The sequence below is a fragment of the Corvus brachyrhynchos genome, unplaced genomic scaffold (assembly GCF_000691975.1).
Source record: "Corvus brachyrhynchos isolate BGI_N302 unplaced genomic scaffold, ASM69197v1 scaffold100, whole genome shotgun sequence".
Lineage (NCBI taxonomy): Eukaryota > Metazoa > Chordata > Aves > Passeriformes > Corvidae > Corvus > Corvus brachyrhynchos.
The window spans coordinates 639,698-648,870 of NW_008236230.1; positions in this window are offsets into that span (position 1 = coordinate 639,698).

Below are 9,173 nucleotides of genomic sequence, written 5' to 3' on the forward strand. Positions count from 1 at the left end.
TAATGAAGGGCGTGATGAGTGGATGTTAGAAGCAAAAAATGGTACAACTGGAGGAAATCTGGATACCCAGAGACAGAACCACAGAGAAGAAGAAACATATTCATAGTTATCATGACACACCATAAAAATCCCATATTTAAATTTTTTTGTGGTTCCAAGTTGAAAAAAATAATTCAAAAACCAATTTGATTCAGCATCTTGATTTTTTTTTTTTAATGATTTCTAATAACTAATTACTTGGAATTTCCATCTCAACACTTTGCAACAGTTTTATTTTCCAGTATGACTGAGGAGACAGGCACAGTCCACCCTGTTGGACCATGGCCATGGCCCTATATGGGACTTGCTGTCTTCAACCTCAGCAAAAACAGGACTGGTGAAAGACTGCAAATTGTCCAGGGACGCTTTGAAGTACACTTTCCATTTGTTCCAGTGAGCAGGGCCACTGCAGATCCAGCATTTTACCCACTGGAAGCAAGCTCTTCAGACAACGGGAGCATTCTGTGCAAGACTTGTTTTCACTCTGGAGGTATCTCATAAAAGTTCAACAATATTTAATTTCCTCACAACAGTTTGTTGCCTACCAGAGCACTATGTGCTTTTTGTAGTACTAAACACAATTTCTTTTTTTAAAAGGCTAAAGGAAACTCATCTAGAAACTTTCATCTTAACTTTAATTTAGAACTTTTCAAGAAACTTCTGATCGAGTTTCACCACCACCTGCAAAACAAAAAGAAAAAAAGCACTCGAACCTACCCAAAAGAACATCCAAACAAAAAAACATTTTTGATATGGTGTATACCATACCTCTTTGAAAGCATCTCAACTAAATGGGAAAAACTGCCTATGTCACAAGTAGTCCAGGAAAAAAAAAGGTTAAAATATGAGGAGATGATATCCTTTAAGTGGCAAGGATTGTGTTGTTGGTAGTCTTTTGGAAAGATCTGTATGGGGAAAAAGTAATTTAGATGAAAAATGAGCACTTAGAAATTAGGATGCTGTCAGGTAAGATATCTGGAATCAGGTTGCAAAAAATTAGGTGGATGAGTTGTACTGTCAGTCACCAGTGATGTACAATATTAGTATTGGAATCCATAAAAAAGGTATATACTTCATGCAGAACCGATATGTCACGAATGATCATTAATCTGCTAAACAGTAGGAAAGATTCCCTCAAAATAACAGATTTCATTTTTGAAAGAACAATGATAATAGAAGAAATCAAAGAAATAAGTGGATCATATTTATCTTATGCAATAATATTCTTTTAATGATAACAACTGAATCTTACAGTGTACTCTATATATAAATTTCATACAAGCTACCTTCAAGCACTCAGTAGATCAATTTAATTAAACCATAGTTTCTCAAAATTGTAGAATAAATTTTATTCTGTGCCATTACCACAGATTAATACAGATGCATTTCTGAAGTGAAGTATACAGACTGTAGAGTAGATCTTCCTATAAATGTAGAGGCTACTCAGTCAAAAATATTAATTTATTTCCTTTGTCTTTGTTGGTGCAATAAAGTGTAATAGTAAGTATACTTTTACACTGACATCTAGCAATGAGAGGGTCAAGTCAGTGTAATAAAGCTGGCAGACTAGCAAAAGTGTCTCTGCTTGTGTTATAAATATTACATAGCAGATATTTCCTGAATGAGAATGTGAAGGAATATTCCAGAAAAGGAATGCAAATTTACCATGAACATCAGAAAATTGAAACAGCCATGAGTTCAAATACCCATAAGTGTAAAAAGTAGAACCAGTAGAATCAGGGAGGTGTCAACACTTTGACATTGCTATCCCAATGCAGTTCAGAATACAGCCAGGAAACAAGTAACATGCATATACAAAGTGCTTTCAAACATATATTTTTATCAAAACCTGTGAAGATTATTACAAGACAATTATTATATTTGTGAACTATTTTTAAACTCTCACAAAAAATGCAGATTACACACTTGATTAGTTTGCCACATTTACTTGAACTCTTTCCGACCCCCCAAGAATATTTTGTATGTGGCATACACCTTATGACACATCTGAAAGGAGATTATAAATAATATGGCATGATGGAAAGCATTATAAAGTAAAACTAAGCCTTTGGATTGTGTCTTTTTCTTGTTGTTGTTTGCTTAACAACATGCCACTGGATCAGAGTTCTTATGCTTCTGAATCATCTGGTACTATCCATTAGTGGATAGGTTACCAAGCTAATGGTCTCAGAACACATAAACAAGAAAATCTCCAAACCAGATCTCATCTTCTAATCTCCAGCCACTTCTTTTTCCTAGTAGAAACTGGGTTTTGGCTGGACTAGCAGAGATTTGGGTGACTGCTGTCTTTGTCATTGAACTTCATTGAACATGAATATTTTTCAAACCCAATATTTGTCAATACTGTATAATGACTGCACCTGTTTGACTCTCCACATTCAAGGTCTTTTACACATAGGCTATAGCCCTGCTAACACTTCCCAACACAACTGTAATTTGGCACATGGCAAAGGAGAAGGTAATGCCTTTGCTTATGGTCAGACTGCTAAAGTCTAGACCAGAGACAATGCACAAGTTTCCCCTTTTGAGTGGCATGGGATTTTTGCTCACATTTAATACTTTGATAGATCAAGTGTTAGAGTTCATTCCAGATGCAGTGTGCTGCTGAATACAAATCTTTGGCAGCAGCTCATGGCAAACTTTGCAGACATCTACAGCAAAAAGGAGCAGATGTATGCATGCTTTCTGGCTGCCAAGATCAGACGCCCAGGTAATGCTCAGCACCAAGTTCCAGTCCCAAACACCCACTACACCAATGCTGCAGCAGCAAGTTCCCTTTGCAGACACAGGAAGACACCAGCACACAAAGGAAGGGAGCCACTGCCTCTTCATCCGTTCTCATACTGTGGTCATCTCTCAATCCATCAAACAGCTGTGACCAGAATTGTGCCAGAAACTGCACCATGGTGTTCCTGTAACTCTGCTAATTCCCTATGCTCAGTTTAATTATATGAACTGCTCCGGATACTAATCAACACATCACATTATGATGATGCTGTTATAAATGTAATTATGAAAGCAACATGAATAATTTCATTAACTACATTTCAAGCTGTCTCCTTCTCTCCACTCCCTTTGTTGGCAACATACTATGAGTCTGCTCAGATCTTCTGGGAATTAGGCCACACACGTATGACATGTTTGTACTGAAAAGCACAATCCTGCAGACCTGAATCAAGGAAAAAGGAACTTAGATGTCTGTTGGGAGTTTTGCCAGAATTATGACTGCAGTCTTCAGGCCACTCTGTGCCAAGGACTCTGAAAATAAATGCTTCCTTACAGAAAATAATGTTTGATTTTAAAATCCAATTCCAGTACCCGAGTGGCAGGAAGCAAGTCTACCAGTGGCCCTATAAACACAGTGTCAATAACTGCCCATTCTTCTTTCTGCTGCTCACTCTTTGTAATCCAGCAGTACTTGGCAGGCTACAACAGGGAGAATGGCCACACTTGCTCTGTGCTCTAGAAATAAAGGAAAGAGAAAGCACCAGTCTCAGACAACACATAATTTAGGATTATGAAAGGAAAAGATAGAAGGTGAAGAGTTAAAAGGACAAACTGCTCCTCCACTGAAAAAAAAAAAAAAAACAAAAAAAACCACCAAAAAATTACACCAAAATGCCACAGATGGTTTCAACAGTGCTGGTGGATCAGCTTTTAAAAAATGCCTCTCTGCTGCCTCCTATCCTGGTACCCAAACCAGCTTTTCCTTCTCCCTTCTTCCCACCAGTAAGCCCCCTCTTCTTCTCAAGCTGAAACTAAAAAGTTTCCACAGCCTCTTGCAAGGAAAACCAAGCCAGATGCCCACCCTCCAAGACTTCTGCTGTCCTTACAAGCTTAGCCTTTGTCATCTTGATTCCTGTTTTAGAGTAGATGGCACAAGTGGAGACAAGCAGAGCTTCACCGGAGCAAGTGGCTTTAAATTATAGTTATAGAGTGGTAAGTAACCCCAGACTGACCACTGACATTTTGCCAGGGGTCCTCAGGCTGTCATCTTTGTGCATTATACAGCACATTGAACACTCAGGCCTGTCCCATTTCCCAGGCTCAGACTGCTCTAAAGCTCAGCTCTAGATCGCAGCGTGCCCCCACATGTCAAGAATGCAGAGGGTCTGGAGTGTGATCAGCCATGTAAACACAACCACATCTGACAGGGCAACAGTGATGGACACTTAGCACCTGACTGATTCAAGTCCTGAGTATCCCAGTCATGGACCTGTTGGGGTGGTTTCAAATCCTGCAGAGACTATAGTTAAATAGAATCTCAAAATGTTCCCACAGAAGTGCTGCTTCTCTTTGCAACTGATGGAGTTTTGCCGAGCTAAAAAATAGGGTGAAGCTTCTTTATTAGCTTCATATATGGGACTTTAACATGTACATGCTATAGGAATTATGAATTAAGAAGCTAAAATAAATATATTTTTGAGATGAACAAAGAAAATCCATGAGAAAAGAGAAGGAATAGTTGACACAGGCTATTGTTCTGAATTTTATCCAGAGATCCCACATGGGAAGTATACAGAAGGTGATTTCTGAAAAAAGAAAACCTATATTAAGCTCATGAACATTTTAAAATCCCTCCTTGCATTTATATCCAATATAATGACAATTTTCTGTATTAGGAATGACCTTAAAACAGGAAGCCTGAATTACACATATAGCTGGGGGATAAGATTCAGATGGATCCTACAGAAGCATGAACTTACAACTAAATTAAAACAAACACATCATTAAAAGTATGTAAACAGTCTCATTCATTGAAGTACTCCTTTTCTTGAAGGCAGCTTCAGTTTGGAGGTCACAGACAGTGAGATTAGCTTCCTGCTCACTGCCAAGCTGAAGGAAAAAAAAAAGGAGAAAACAGTTATAATTGTATTTTCTAATGAAATACATTATTTCAGAATCATGTAGGGAATTCAGACTGTATAGCTCTGATTCTCACTTCTTACAGATACACGTGGTGTTTAGCTTTTACATTACAAATCTTACTTTTATGATTTCTAACTAGGCATAAAATCACACAGTATGACCAAGGGGGTCAGTTTAAGCTCTCATCTTGGAAGTACACTACTAATTGTTTCCTCTGTAAATATTAAAATACTTTTAAAGAAAGTTAAGCACTGTGATTAAGTTGAAGGGAAGCAACAATTAAAATCTGTCAGTCCCAAGTATTTTCTACTCCTGTGTAATGAATAAAGAACTCATGGGTCTAATGCTCCACCTTATTTTAGTGAAACTGCAATGCTTTCAGTGGAGTTATTTTGAATGACAACCACAGTGAAAAAAAGAATTAGGACATATTGCACTAATATACAGTCCCACTGGATTCAGCTTTACAGAAAAATAACAGAAAAAAAGAAAAAGGAAAAAAGAAAAAAAGGAAAAAAATCAAGCAAAGTGAACAACCATGAGAATTCTGCAAAAAAATTTAGGAGACAAATATCACTCTCAAATTCTGCATTTTCTGGATGTTTCAGAGGAACTGTTCTGAAGAACTTCGAACGCACATAGAAAAAGAGCATGTGGTGTCTTGGAAACACAAAGGCAGCAGAGAAGTAAAACTTTGCAAAACTTGGAAGATTCTACGCAGAAAGAAAGAACACAGAACTGTCTTATGCTTTAACAGTAGAAGCGAGCAGATTCTGTTAAAACTTGTATGAGTCCCCTTAACGTTTCTGAAGTGTTGTGCTTAATAAGGACTTTTTTAGTATTCTCTACCATAACCTGAAGGAAAAAGTCAAATTGCTGAAAAGTTCGTGTGTGGAATTTCTGTTTTATATTGGTCTGTTGATTTTGGTTTTTTTTTTTATATGACAAACACGAAAACATCAATTTATTTCACTTGCTTATGTTTTGATCAAAGTCAGGCATGATTTCTGCATGTTAAATTCATAAAGACAGTTTAAATTGAACTTTACAAACTAGCAGGGACCGTGTTAGGTTTTGAAAACCATATTCCTCTTCTTAATTTCACTCTCATATATGTGACAGCTGGGGAAGAGCTCAAGTAATTTCAAGAGGACATCATTTTCTCTGGAAGAAATACAGAACCAGTGATGTGTACAGAGCAGCCTCATTTTTTATCTGACTACAAAGACCAGGATATAAGGGCTCTCAAAATGCATTATTTTAAATTTGGAAAAATCACACTGACAATGCAGACCATTTCAGTCATAACTAAAAAATTACATATTAGAAGAGCTCTAATAAATCAGTGACATTTTAAACCAAACCAATTTGTATTTAAGATATATCTAAAACTAAAGCCCTCCTCTAAGAACTGGAAATTGAACGGCTCAAAAGATGTTGAGCTCACAGAGTTTGCTTTTTAGGAGGAGGTATCAGACAGTGACATGTCATGCCATTGAGGGGTTTCCCCTGAAAACTTTGATGCAATCACATAATTTCCCTGAAACCTTCAGAAATAGAATATCTGAATTCAAGCAGACTCAGCTCATTCCCAGGATTTGTAACTAAAAAAGATGCACTTGAATAAATTGTTTTCTGGAATATAAATCGAAATTGAAATGTCAAAAATTTCACTGGCTGAACATAATGTCCCTGTTACACATGAGCCTTTTTTCTTCTCCGAGTTGTGGTCTCTTTCATGATCACACTGAGAGCAGGTGGTCAGCATAAATATGTAGAATGTTTTGTTGTTGAATGCAGAAAATATTGAGCACTAAAAATAATACATACATTGTTTATATTCTCCAGAGGAGCTCCCCAGGTTTCATTGCAGCTTTTGAAACTCCAGTCCACAGTGCAGAAATAGTGAAATTAAATGTGCTTTTATAGAAGCTTCTTGTCACCTTCTGATGAACAAATACTGGAACACAACAATCTTGAACATTTCCCTAGTGTCAAAATAAATAAATAACAAATGTAAATTTGCTTCAAAGACAAGCAAGGCCCTTTGAGTAAGTTTTTCCACCTATATTTTGGTATGCATGATACATCCCTCAGAGAATATTTAGACAATTGAAGGACTTTGGCAAATATATGCAAATATGATCACACAAAAATTTGCCCAAGGGATGACTGTCCTAAAACCTCTTCACAAAAGTCTCTTTGCCAACCTGGGGTAGTAACAATGCCCTGTAAGGAAGGTGATCTGTCACAAACTGCAAACAAACAAGTAGATGAAAACACACACAAAACAGTTTGCAAAAAAATCACAGGCTTTAAAATGTGTTTCCATAAGGGTTTCCTGACCAATTTCAAACTAAGATTCATTTCAAACTTCTCCTTCCCCCTCCAAAAAAGAGGGGTGGATTCACGAGATGCATTATTTACCACATCTGTCACCTTGCTGTCAACTCCTAACACTTTTTTCCCCACCGCTAACAAAAAGTTCAAAAGGGGAAGATCATCTGATTTTTCTTGACAATCCCTTTCCTATTTCCCAATCTGCAAGCATATATATTTGACATATTTAGCCCTGGCTGGTTTGTTCCAGGTTTGATACTTTTCAGAAGCTTACTGTATGTGTGTTACCATATATGTCTCAATATGTATTTTAGAAAAAAAGGAAAGAAAGGGGAAAAAATCATTCTGTTTCAAATAATGAGCATGTGCACCTTTTTGCCTCAGGCCTTCATACACAATTTAGCCAGAAAGCCAGGGCAGATCATGATTTAGCATTTGACATCTCTTGCCTTCAGGCCAGGGGAGACTAATACAGATTTCTGACTCTGAGCACACCATGGAAAAAAAAAGTGAGAGAGAGAGGCCTTTTATTGACTAAATGATAAAGAGGTTTGTAATGATAAATAACAGTCATTTTATTGTGGAATTCCCCAGAAAAGATGCATTCTGCAGTGTCTGAAGAAGCCTAAAAGCCGAAGCTCGTTCCCTGTGGATCCAAACCTGTTAAGCTCCAATCTTTCCAGGCAGAAATAGAGGTCGCAAATTGCATAGGACCTGCACTATTAAAACTGTATAAGCACGATACATAATCACTGCTGCATCCAGGACAGTTAGCACTAAGAGGATTAGCTGAAGGCTGCTTCTGGCTTTCTCCCCCTCAGCCTGCATCTAAAACAAGCCTGGTACACACCCAGACTGCTTGAGAATTTTCTGCCAGCTTTGATCGATAGTTTAATTGTAAACTTTGGGAGCAATAATGGATAATTCAGCTTGAACCGTCCATTATATGCGCTGTTGCAGAGGATGGAGCTTTCAAAATTAAACAAGAGTTGTGTAATATTATTACATTTGTACTGCTCACCTACAGTTAAATTCCATTTACAAATACTGTCTTGACAATGTATGGAGTTCAATAAACATAGGCCCAGGTGGGTTGAGTGGGGAAAGGAAAGAGGAAAGAAGCTGAAGCCAATTATTTGCCATCTATTCCAGCAAGATTTTTATTTAACCTCACATAATAAAACACATAGAAATGGAAACAGGAAGACAAGAGATAGAGACAGATTCAAGCACTGAACTTAGTTGTGGTTACCGTTTTGACCCCAGAATCGTGATGGAAACATGCCTAAATGTCTGTGGAGGTATTGTGGTACAGCAAAACCAGCAGAAAAATATCCCAGGAAAGTGGTAAACATGCACTGCTCACCAGGTAGTCTGTGTTGGTATAATCAATTTTTTAATAGTACTTGCACCAGTTGGTTGAGCTAGACTGGAGATATTCATGCTATCATATGGGTCATTTTCTAAAACACGAGAAGACACAGCAGCATTCTGTGGGGAGAAATCATCCTGTCTTGAAAGATGAATAGACAAAATGGCCAGGAATTTGGCTATCAAGCTTTCTGGCAAACACAGTCTACCGTACTACACATGCAAACACTTCCATACAATTCTAAAATGAGAAGTGAGGACGAGAAGCTTGTAAGAACATGGATTTTGAAATAAAAGCAGCAGTTTTGCAGGCACAAACTAAATTCTGTTTACAGAAACAAGCATTTTTCTAGTTTTATTAATAAATGAGTTGCTTGAACAAAATTCGCTGAAAAATTACAACATGAGGTTAGAAAAGTAGCTCATGCTACCAACTTTCCAATGAATTTAGGAACTCATGTCAAATCTACTCCATAAACCATTCCACACTTAATTTGAATTAAATGAATTCACTAGTCATAAAAACACCTACA